The 12232-nt window shown below is 40.6% G+C and overlaps 1 pseudogene; it reads right to left on the reverse strand.

Moving 5' to 3' along the window:
• Positions 1-2499: 2499 nt before the first annotated feature.
• LOC101597878 lies at positions 2500-3231 on the reverse strand (annotated as a pseudogene).
• Positions 3232-12232: the final 9001 nt, after the last annotated feature.

Raw genomic sequence — 12232 nt, forward strand, 5'->3', positions numbered from 1 at the left:
CAGGTAGGCTGGTGGGTAAAAAGTAGTTTCTAACAGATTAATCAATCCCCTAGGGTTCTCAGAGAAAGGACCATTCTGAGAACGCCAGTTATAAAGGTCACTAGTGGCAAAGGGCCAATAGTGGAAAGATTGGTTTCCATCTATATCAATAGGTCCAGCTGCGTGCAGCAGCAAAGCCACAGAAATATCTGGAGCCTGTGGGGTAACAGCCGTGCAGCTCCGTGTGGCCTGTGCTGGGCCGTCTGGGTTAGGAGGAGGTGCAGCGGGGGCCTGTGCCTCCGCCAGAGGTTGAGGGGTAGGGCAAGGGCAGCATAAGGGGGAGGAAAGCTGTCTGTTTCTTCGGTGCACCCTACAAGAATTGGGGCTGAGGCTCCTGCAGCCAACCTGGCATCCCTTTTCTGTGTGGATGTTAATACCTGTAAGGGAGAGAGTGAGGAGGGAATAAATGACTTTACCCAAGGGGGGGGGTCTTCTATCAGGTTCCTCCAAGCCATAATATAAGGGATTTGATTGGGGTGTCCACTCCTAGGACGAAGAACAATTTTTTCAACCTCTAGAATGGTCTCTAGATGAAAGGTTCCCTCTGGTGGCCACCCTACATTAAAAGTGGGCCATTTAGAAGAGCAAAATGTAATCCATCTGTCTTTATTAATGTTTACCCCACTGTTATAGGCAACTGTTTTGACGTCCTTCCAGTGTGCAAGACAGAGTCCTAAAGGGGAGGAAGGAATCTGTCCCGTGTTATTTAGTCAAGTAAAAACAAAAAAAGTCCATAGAGAAAAAAACAATAAGGAGATACACAAATATTAAATGGACATATCAACTCAAGAAAGAAGCGTCCGTAGGAGGAGGGCAATGAAGAGACACACAACTATCAAACAAACACATAGGGCCCCAAAAACAGATCTATGCATAGCAGAAACAGGTCTGTGATGGCCAGAAGAGCCTGAGTCCTTAGAGAACTGCTCAACAATGCCAAACACAGTACGGATGGGAGCAGATCTCCCTAGCAGGTTTGCTACAGCCTCCAGGACAGAGAACCCTCTCAGACGAGGGGGCAAGATGTCTCGTGCTTCCTCCAGGTCTGTCCTCTTTGGTGCATCCACCAGGACGTATGACCTGATCAGAAACCAGAAATCAGAGACAGATGCAGCTAATTAAGAACAACAGCTGGCCAGCAAAATGAAGACAAAAGAAGAGCACTCAAAAAAATAATAATGAAAATAAAAACTTACCTGACCGGCCAGGAGGAAACTTTTGGGGTCTCAGATCCTCTCCGGAGGGTCTTCTGGGGATCCTGGATGAGCCCCCAATGAAGTGCCAAGACCCCTACCTGGGATCAAGACCCTCAGATGTCACCCAGGGATCCACCACAAAGAACTGAGATGGTCACTCCGATGCAATTAGCAGCAAGTTTCCTTTATTGTAGTGCAAGCCAAGGCCTGGACCCAGTCTCCACATGGACCCATGCAGTGGTTATGAGAGAGTAAGCCCTGACTCAGGGGTGGGTCAGGGGTTATAAAGGCAAAAACCACAATTCTGCACAACAACACGACCTTTGCATTAATTGGGTATTTGGGGCCCCATGGTTAGGGACTTTCCACTCATGGCCAGACTGGTTGGGTGTCTGGGGTCCCATGGTTAGGGATTTTTGACTTAGGCTGTCTGGTGTTTTACAGATCTAACCACCAAGTTGGGCCAGGGCTTTTTGTGGTAAAATGTTCCCCTCGAGTTCCCAGTATCTGCAAGGCAGGGGGATTTCTCAGAACTTAAGCTCAGCCTACTGACTAAAATGGCTACCTGTTTAATATGGCAGTACTACTGTCAAGCTAGAGTGCTGGCAAGGAGGGTTACAGAACCTAAAGGCAACATGTTAATTTCTTAGATCTTACACTATCTCTGCCTCCCAAGTACTGGGATTAAAAGGCGTGTGGCACCATGCCCAGCTATAGATAGTAAACTTTCATTCATTTAACTTTTGTAATAAACCTTGTTTATTTCTTTATTTATTATTTGAGAAAGAGGGAGACAAAGAGGAAGAGAGAAAATGGGCATGCCAGGACCTCCAGCTGTTACAAATGAACTCCAGATGCATGCACCAACTTGTTCATCTGGCTTACGTGGGTACTGGGAAATTGAACCTAGGTACTTTGGCTTCACAGGCAAGCAACTTAACCACTAAGCCATCTCTCCAGCCCAATCTTTAAAAACAAAAAATAATTTTTTTAAGTCATAATGTCCTTGGTATTTTTATACTAATTCCTCACAAACTGAAAACAAACAAACCATAAACATTTCTCTTGCTGCAACAGGAGGAATTGATATTTTCGTGTGAACAATTTTAAAGCAAGCCAAGTAATTGTATAAAATTTAAATTTTATGACCATGACTGGACCTTTCTGCACTTAACACAATGGAAATGTTTGTTTTTTCCCCAAAGGAAAAAATTCTGATTTGTCACTATGTTGCAAAGTAGAATAGAGTTCAGGTACCTTCAAGTTTAAGACTGCAAATAACAAGACATAATTTTACTTCCAAAATCTGAAGTCATCAATATGAGTCTGCAGTACTGTATCTCTAAAACGTCATTACTATTCTGATAAAATAGTTCCCTAGTCACATTTTTTTGAAAAAACCCTCTGTCCCACCACAACTTCCTGAGATATGTTTAGAGACTGAAGTCTTGTGATCATTCTCCAGGGTACTGGCAGTCTTGTAACCATAGGGGAGACGGTGACTGATTTTCTGTATCAATCAGTTGTAGTCTGCTGATCTGACTGAAAGCCTTGACAAATGCCTAGTGGGGACTGCAAATAACTGCCAAACATACAGGAATGATACAGTAGCCCACTGTCTTGGGGTCAGCTCTTCTGCAAGAGTAAAGGAACAAAAACATCTGTAAATAACAAATAAGAAAAATAATTGTCCACAACCAGAAAGGAAAGGAGAGCAACCGAGCTTCCAAGGAGTGTGTCCATGTGGTTCCTTCCTGAGGCCCCTCATGGTGCTGTTGAATGTGTTCCAAAGCCAGCCTGTTGTAAATTTCATTGATTTCAAAAACAGTAAAATGCTGCTGTGCTTGCTAACAGATACAGTCCCACTCTGATCCATCCCATCCGCTGTCCGAAGTTCATAATTCTCCATACTGTGTGCAGTGGTCCCAGAAATCTTCCTGATCCAAAGGTAAGCACTAGAGTCACTCGTTTCTGAATAATCCGGTGCCTTTAGCATTTCAGAGCAAGCCACCATAGAGAAGTGTACCCTGGCGTGGCTCGGGGTAGGGCAGGCGTCGCCATCCCGGAGCATTAGCTGCCGTGACTAAGTTCAGCGTGACCACTATCGGTCACACCGCCACCACCCCGGAGCCCCAGTCCCGCGGCCGGCATGTTGGGACACACCCCGGCTCTGCGGCCTCAGAGCCGGCCCTGACCCTGCTGCTGCGGGGGAAGGCGGCACCCGGCCCGGCCTCGCCACCTAGACCCTGCACCCGGCAGAGGGCCAGCCAGGCCTGACCTTGGAGCCGAGAAGCTCCAGGGTCTCACCTTCTTGTCCCAAGTGTCCCGCCTGCTCCAAAAACAAAATTTTTATTGTTATTTATTTGCAAACAAAGAGAGAGAATGGGCACACTAGAGCCTCTTGCCACGTCTAACTCCAGTCACAAGACCAGTTTGTGTAAACAGCTTTACTTGGTGTGGTGGTTGGCTTCAGGTGTCCCCCATAAGTTTAGGTGTTATGAACACTAGGTTCCCAGCTGATGGAGATGTTGGAATTAACACCTCCTGGAGAGTGTATTGTTGGGGGCAGGCTTATGGGTGTTATAGCCAGTGTCCCCATGGCAGTGTACACTCTCCTTTCGCTAATGTCCATCTTATGTTGGCCAGGGGGTGATGTCCACCCTCTGCACATGCCATCATTTCCTCCTGCCATCATGGAGCTTCCCGTCGAGCCTGTAAAACAAAATAGACCTTTTTCCCACAAGCTTCTCTTGGTCAGGTGATTTTTCCTAGTAATGTGAACCTGACTGCAACATTTGCATATTGGAGAATTGAATCCAGGTCATCAGGTTTTGCAAGCATCCACTTATGACTGCTGAGCCATCTAACCTGAGCAAAAGTGTCCAGCGTTCTAGGATGCCATAATCTGTCTGCAGCAGAATGACCAGATGCATCCACATTTTAAAAATTTAAAATAAAGAGTACATGATTTAAAGCATTCTATGGTGACCAAGGATATAACTCCCCCTTTCTTATTTTTTGTAATTGATTTTTTAAAGCTCCATGAGCATGTTCAACAATTCCTTGTCCCTGAGGGTTATAAGGTATGCCTGTTTTATGAACAATTGATAACTGAGTACAAAAGTGCTGAAAAGATTGACTAGTGTAACCTGTACCATTATCTGTCTTTAGAATTAATGGCATGCCTGCTACAGCAAAACATTTGATGCAATGTGCTATGACATGTTTAGTAGCTTCCCCAGTCAGTGCTGTAGCAATCAGAAATCCTGAGTATCAATGGATACATGAACATATTTTAATTTTCCAAATTCAGGAATATGAGGTACATCCATCGGCCACAGATGATTTGATTTTAATTGTCTAGGGTTTATTCCATACTGAGGAATTAAGTGCTATTCAGGACAGGTATTACATTGTCGCACAATTTGCCTAGAAGCTTTTCTAATAATTTGAAACTGTTTTCTTAAACTTTGACTATTTTGATGATGTAAATTATGAGATCTTTGAGCTAATTCCAATTGAGATATACCTATGATCTGTGTGGCTTTATCTGCTATATCATTTCCCAATGCTAAAGGACCTGGAAGGCCTGAATGAGCTCATATGTGACCCACAAAACCGGGATGAGAGCGAGCATGCATGCATCTTTGTATTTGACTAAACAAATCTTGCACTTGAGTATTAGCAGTTTCAATACAAGACACAGTTTCAAGTACCTGTAAAGCTCTAGCAATATATTGACTATCGGTATACAGATTAAATGGAGTTGCAGCTAAAATATTAAATACTGTAGATACAGCTCTAAGTTCCACTAATTGAGCTGATGCTGGGGGAGTAAAAAATGAATAAGACTGTTCTTGAATAACATATGCTGCTTTGCCATTAGAGGATCCATCTGTAAACACAATTAAAGCATCTTCAATAGGATCTGCCCTGACTGTGTGGGGTAAAATGAAGGAATGATAATTTGCAAATTGCAACAACTTGTCTTTGGGGAAATGATTATCTATAATACCAGGATAATGTGCAAAAGCAATAGCCCAAGGGTCCACATTTTGAAATAGCCAATCTACTTGTTGCTTTGTAAAAGGAACCCCTATAATAGCTGGGTCCTTATCAAAATATTTTCTAGACTTCTGGTTAAGATGGTGGTGTACGTACCATACCAAAGTAGCCTGGGGGGAAAAACAACCAAAAAAAAACTCAGCAAAATACACACTTTTACTAAAAAGTGAGGTGTATAGGAAATTGAAGCAGCAGCGGAGAAGTAGAAGAGATCCAGAGCATCCAGAGCCCACACAGGCCAGCAAAAGCAGCCCCGGCAGCTCCTCCAATTGCAGAGGCGGTGGCGCACCAGAAAGCTGCCAGGCTCAGCTCCAGCCGCAGGGAAAGCCAGGTGCGGGAGCTTCCAATCAGACCAGTGCTCTTGGCAACTCAGAAAACGTGAAGGGAGAGCAGCAGTGAGCAATGGAGGAGCAGACGATGAGGTAGAAGAACACGTGGAACAGCGAGCGAACCAGAGCAGCTGCAGCTTCCTCCCCTCCCCCACCACCTGAGCCCAGCTCCAGTGAACAGAGCAACAGTCCCGGGATTGGCCACGCCAACTTGGGCCAACAGCGGGACCCAAGCAGGAGCAGAGTCCGGGAGCAACATCAGCGGCTCCGGCACCGATAACAGCATCCCCAGCAGCAGCAGACCCAGGAACACCAGCAGCAGACCCAGCAGTAGCAGCTTCAGTGGCAGCAGCAGCAGTGGACCCAGCGGCAGCAGCTTCAGCAGCAGCAGTGGCTCCAAAAGTGGCAGCTACAGCAGCAGCAGCAGCACAGGCAGCAGCAGTGGTGGGCCCAGCAGCAGCAGCTTCAGCTGCTAACAGACCCATCAGAGGCACTTTTAGCAGCAGCAGTTCCAGCAGCGAGGGTACTGATCTGCAGGGCCTCAGTGGCAGGCTCGGTTTGCCCCACAGGAAAAGCCAGTACCCAGATCCAGGAATCAGAACAGCAGCCCGACCCAGGCAGCAACTTGACTGAGACCAAAATCATCCAAGGTAACTGGGATTGCACCAGGGAAGGGTCTCACTTGGTCACAAGCTGACATGGAGCCCTCAACAGACAAGAAACCTAACCTCTATGTTGATAGAGGATCTGGTTGTTATATAACTACTCTGGCATACATATTTGGGGCTGATTTTGAATGAATAGGTACAGTGTTTAGTTAACTTTTAGAATCTACCTGTATTTTATTCCACTCAGCCTACTTGAATACTCCCATAGCATGGAAACTCAACTCCTAGGAGTACCTTTGTAGATACTCTGAGAGTCTTAAGAGCCACACCAAGCACCTTAAGCTCCTACCCTGAAAATATATTACATCAAATCAATTGATACAGCTAAGAATACCCAGCTAGCTAGAAAATCCAGGCATTAACTTAATCCAAGATGCAAAAATATATACATTATTACACAAGAAACACTAAAAAGCAAGACAATATAAATCCACCTAAAAGTATTAATGCATTAGAAATGACCTCCAGTGAAAACGAGTTAGAGGAAATGCCTGAGAAAGATTTCAAAACAATGATTGTAAATATGTTCAAAGAAGTCAGAGAAAAAATCAAAGGAGTCAAAGAGTAACTTAAGGAAGAAACCAAAGGAATCAAAGAAGATGCAGGACACCAATTTCATGAAATAAAGAAGGCAATATAAGACATAAATAAGGAAATAGAAATAATAAAGAAAAACAAGTCAGAATTATTAGCAGTGAAGAACACAGTTAATGAAATAAAAAAAACTCTGTAGAAAATCTCACCAGTAGAATGGATGAAGAAGAGGACAGAATATCTAAGCTAGAAGACCAGGTGGCAGATCTAATACAGGCCAACAAAGAGAAAGACAAACTTAAAGAAAAGTATGAGTGGGAATTTCAAGCTATTAGGGACACTAGAAAAGATCCAATGTAAGAATTCAGGGCATAGTAGAAGGAGAAGAATTCCACTCCAAATGCATAGTAGGTGTCTTCAACAAAATCATAGAAGAATATTTCCCCCAAATTGGGAAAGAGGTGCCAATACAGATACAGGAAGCCTTTAGAATCCCAGCCAGACAAAACCTGGAAAGAACCTCTCCTTGTCATATTATAATGAAACTGCCAAACACACACACCAAAGAAAAAATATTGAAAGCAGTTAGAGAGAAAAATCAGGTTACCTATAAAAAGCAAGCCCATCAGGATTACAGCAGATTATTCAACACAAACTTTTAAAGCCAGAAGGGCTTGGAGTGATATATTCCAAGTTTTGAAAGATAACAGTTGTCAACCAAGGTTACTTTTTCCTGCAAAGTTATCCATTCAAATAGATGAGGAATAAGGACATTCTATGACAAAAGAAGGTTAAAGGAGTATTTGAAGACAAAACCAGCTCTAAAGAAAATACTTGATAGAATCCTCCATGCTGAAGAAAAGGAAAAGCACACATATAAGGAACTAGAAAAAACAAGCAATACTCAAATACTAGTTAACACAAGAGAGCACAGGTAGAACCGGAACCACAAAAAAGAAAAAAAAAATTGGCAAATATAAATATACACCTTTCATTAATAACTCTCAATATCAATGGCCTCAGTGCCCCAATGAAAAGACATATGTTTGCAGACTGGGTTATAAAGCAGGATCCTACAATTTGTTGTCTCCAAGAAACTCACCTTTCTACAAAGGATAGATATTATCTTAGGGTGAAAGGTTGGAAGACAGTGTTTCAAGCAAATGGGACTAGAAAACAAGCAGGGGTTGCTATCCTAATATCTGACAAGGTAGACTTTAGTCCATCATTAGTCAAGAAAGATAAGGAAGGTCACTTTATATTGATTAAGGGCACACTCCAACAGGAGTACATTACAATCCTAAACATATATGCACCTAACATGGGGGCTCCCAAATTCATCAAACAAACACTATTAGAACTAAGGTCACAGCTAACACCAAACACAGTGGTAGTGGGTGACTTTAACACCCCACTCTCATCAATTGAAAGGTCATTCTGGGCAAAAATAAACAGAGAGGCATCTGGACTAAATGAGGTAATAGAAGGAATGGACCTAACAGATATATACAGGACATGTCATCCAAAGGCTACAGAATATATATTCTTTTCAGCAGCACATGGAACATTCTCTAAAATAGACCATATATTAGGACACAAAGCAAATCTTAACAAATTCAGAAAAATTGAAATAATTCCTTGCATTCTATCTGACCACAATGGAATTAAACTACAAATCAGTAGCAAGAAAGGCTATAGAGCATACACAAAATCATGGACACTAAACAATACACTACTAAATGATGAATGGGTCAGTGAAGAAATCAAGAAGGAAATCAAAAAATTTATAGAGTCAAAGGATAATGAGAACACAACATATCAAAATCTCTGGGACACAATGAAGGCAATTCTAAGAGGTAAATTTATAGCCTTAAGTGCCTATATTAAGAAATTAGAAAGGTCACAAGTAAATGACCTAATGTTTCACCTTAAAGCCTTGGAAAGAGAAGAACAAGGCAAACCAAAAATCAGTAAACTGGAAGAAATAATAAATATTAGCGCAGAAAATAATGAAATAGAAACAAACAAACAAAAAAAAATCCAAAGAATTAATGAAACAAAGAGTTGGTTCTTTCAAAGGATAAACAATATTGATAAACCCTTAGCAAATCTGACCAAAAGAAAGAGAGAAGAGACACAAATTAATAAAATCAGAGATGAACAAGGTAACATCACAACAGATTCCAGAGAAATTCAAAAAATCATAGGGACATACTATAAAAGCATATACTCCACAAAGTATGAAAATCTGAAAGAAATGGATGAGTTCCTTGATTTATATGACTGACCTAAATTAAATCAAGATGAGATTAATCACTTAAATAGACCTATAACAATCATGAAGATCAGAACAGTTATCAATAATCTCCCAACTAAAAAAAGCCCAGGCCCAGATGGATTCAATGCTGAATTTTACCAGACCTTTAAGGAAGAGCTAACACCATTGCTTCTTAAGCTTTTTCAGGAAATAGAAAAAGAAGGAATTCTACCAAACTCCTTCTATGAGGCCAGCATCACCCTGATACCAAAACCAGGCAAAGATAGAACAAAAAAAGAAAATTACAAATCAATCTCCCTCATGAACATAGATGCAAAAATTCTCAACAAAATATTGGCAAACAGAATACAAGAGTATATCAAAAAGATCATTCACTCTGACCAAGTAGGCTTTATCCCAGAGATGCAGGGATGGTTCAATATACGCAAATCTATAAATGTAATACATTATATAAGTGGGTTGAGGACAAAAATCACATGATCATCTCATTGGATGCAGAGAAAGCATTTGACAAAATCCAACATCCCTTCATGATAAAAGTTCTACAGAGACTGGGAATAGAAGGAACATATCTCAATATAATAAAAGCTATTTATTACAAGCCTACAGCCAACATATTACTAAATGGGAAAAACTGGAAGTGTTTCAACTAAAATCAGGAAAAGACAAGTGTGTCCACTGTCTCCACTTTTATTTAATATAATTTTGGACGTCTTAACCATAATAATAAGGCAAGAGACACACTAAAAGGGATACAAATTGGAAAGGAAGAGATCAAGTTATCATTATTTGCAGATGACATGATTCTATACATAAAGGACCCTAAAAACTCTACTGGCAAACTTTTAGAGTTGGTAAAAACCTACAGCCATGTAGCAGGATATAAAATAAATAGACAGAGATCAGTAGCATTCCTATATGCTAACAACAAACACACAGAGGATGAAATCAGAGAATCGTTCCCATTCACAATTGCATCAAAAAAAATGTACCTTGGAATAAACCTAACCAAGGAAGTAAAGAATCTCTACAATGAGAACTTTAAAACACTCAAGCGAGAAATTGCAGAAGACACTAGAAAGTGGAGAAACATCCCTTGTTCCTGGATGGGAAGAATCAATATTGTGAAAATGGCAATCTTACCAAAAGCAATATACACATTTAATGCAATCCCTATCAAAATTCCAAAAGCATTCTTCATGGAAATAGCAAAAACAATCCAAAAATTCATTTGGAATCACAAAAAATCTCAAATATCTAAAATAATACTGAGTAACAAAAATAAGGCTGGTGGTATCACCATACCTGATTTTAACCTATACTACTGAGCCATAATAACAAAAAACAGCGTGGTACTGGCACAAAAACAGACATGTAGATCAGTGGAACAGAATAGAGGACCCAGATGTAAGCCCAAGTAGCTATAGCCACCTGATATTTGATAAACATGCCCAAAATACTCATTGGAGAAAAGACAGCCTCTTCAGCAAATGGTTTTGGGAAAACTGGATATATATCTGTAGAAGGATGAAAATAGATTCTTCTCTCTTGCCATGCACAAGAATTAAGTCCAAATGGATTAAAGACCTTAACATCAGACCTGAAACTCTGAAACTGCTAGAGAAAAAAGTAGGGGAAACCCTTCAACATGTTGGTCTTGGCCAAGACTTTCTGAATACAACCCTAATTGCTCAGGCAAAAAACCACAGATTAATCACTGGGACCTCATGAAATTACAAAGATATTGTTCTGGAAAGGACACAGTGAAAAAAGCAAAGAGGCAACCTACTGAATGGGAAAAAAATCTTCACCAGCTATATATCTGATAGAGGATTAATATCTAGGATATACAAAGAACTCAAAAAGTTAAATAAAATATTTTCTAGAGTTTACTTGAGCCATTTGAATTAAACAAGCTACTACTTCATAATAAGGAGTCAACATTCTAGCAGGAGAAACAGGTAAATGTAGTCACAATAGAGGTCCTCCTTGCCATAAAACTGCAGTTGGAGTATGTTCAGTGGCCAGAACATATGCAGCCCATCCCTGAGAATAATCTATACATTGAATTTGTTGTTTTTCAATAGCTTGTTCTACTAAAGCTAATGCTTTACGTCCCTCATCTGTTAACTGATGAACAGACTTTGGATTTGGATCTCCTTTTAAAATGTACAAGAGAGGCTTTAATTCTCCAGTACTAATTCTTAAATGCAGTCTAAACCAATTAATATCTCCCAGAAGCTTTTGAAAATCATTTAAAGTTCGTAATCCATCTTTCCTGAGTTGAATTTTTTTGTGGGAGTATGGGTTTTGGATATAATCTGTGTCCTAAATATGAATATGTTGGTTCAGTTTGAACCTTATTTGGAGCTATAATTAATCCTTGCTCTTTTAAGGCTCCCTGTAAATGTGAGTAAGCTGTTAATAATAAACCCTCTTGTTTGAACGCCAGGAGAATATCATCCATATAATGAATAATATATACCTGAGGATAGGCCTGTCTAGTCTTTGTTACAGCTTGAGCCACAAACTTTTGACACAAGGTGGGGCTGTTAGCCATACCCTGGGGCAACACTTTCCAATGATATCTTTTCATAGGCTCCTTAAAATTGGTAGACGGCACACTAAAGGCAAATCTTTTACAATCTTGAGGAGCAAGCGGAATAGTATAAAAACAATCTTTTAAATCCAATATAATTTTATAAGTATCTTTAGGAATAGCAGAAGGCATTGGCAATTCTGGTTGCAAAGTTCCCATCAATTCCATTGTTTCATTTACCTTTCTAAGATCCTATAATAACTTCCATTTTCCAGACTTTTTTTTTTATAACAAAAATTGGAGAATTTCAAGGTGAATTTGAAGAAGAACCTTCTTGACTAACTTCCCTTGAAGGGCAACAACCAAGGCTAGCCCCTGTCTATAGGATGGTCCTATGTCAGAACATAGACTAATATAATCAGTTATATTCCCCTTTCTCCTAAATGGCCTCAAGGCAGCTTGACAAGGATAGTTAGCATTCTCATAGGCTAATAATTTTGCAAGTTCAAGTCCTGCTTCAGAATCTCCAACCAGTCTGCTAGCAGCCTGTAATAATCTATCCACAAAGTTTTGATATAATTCAT

This window comes from Jaculus jaculus, chromosome 11 (genome assembly GCF_020740685.1).
Source record: "Jaculus jaculus isolate mJacJac1 chromosome 11, mJacJac1.mat.Y.cur, whole genome shotgun sequence".
NCBI classification, from domain to species: Eukaryota; Metazoa; Chordata; class Mammalia; order Rodentia; family Dipodidae; genus Jaculus; species Jaculus jaculus.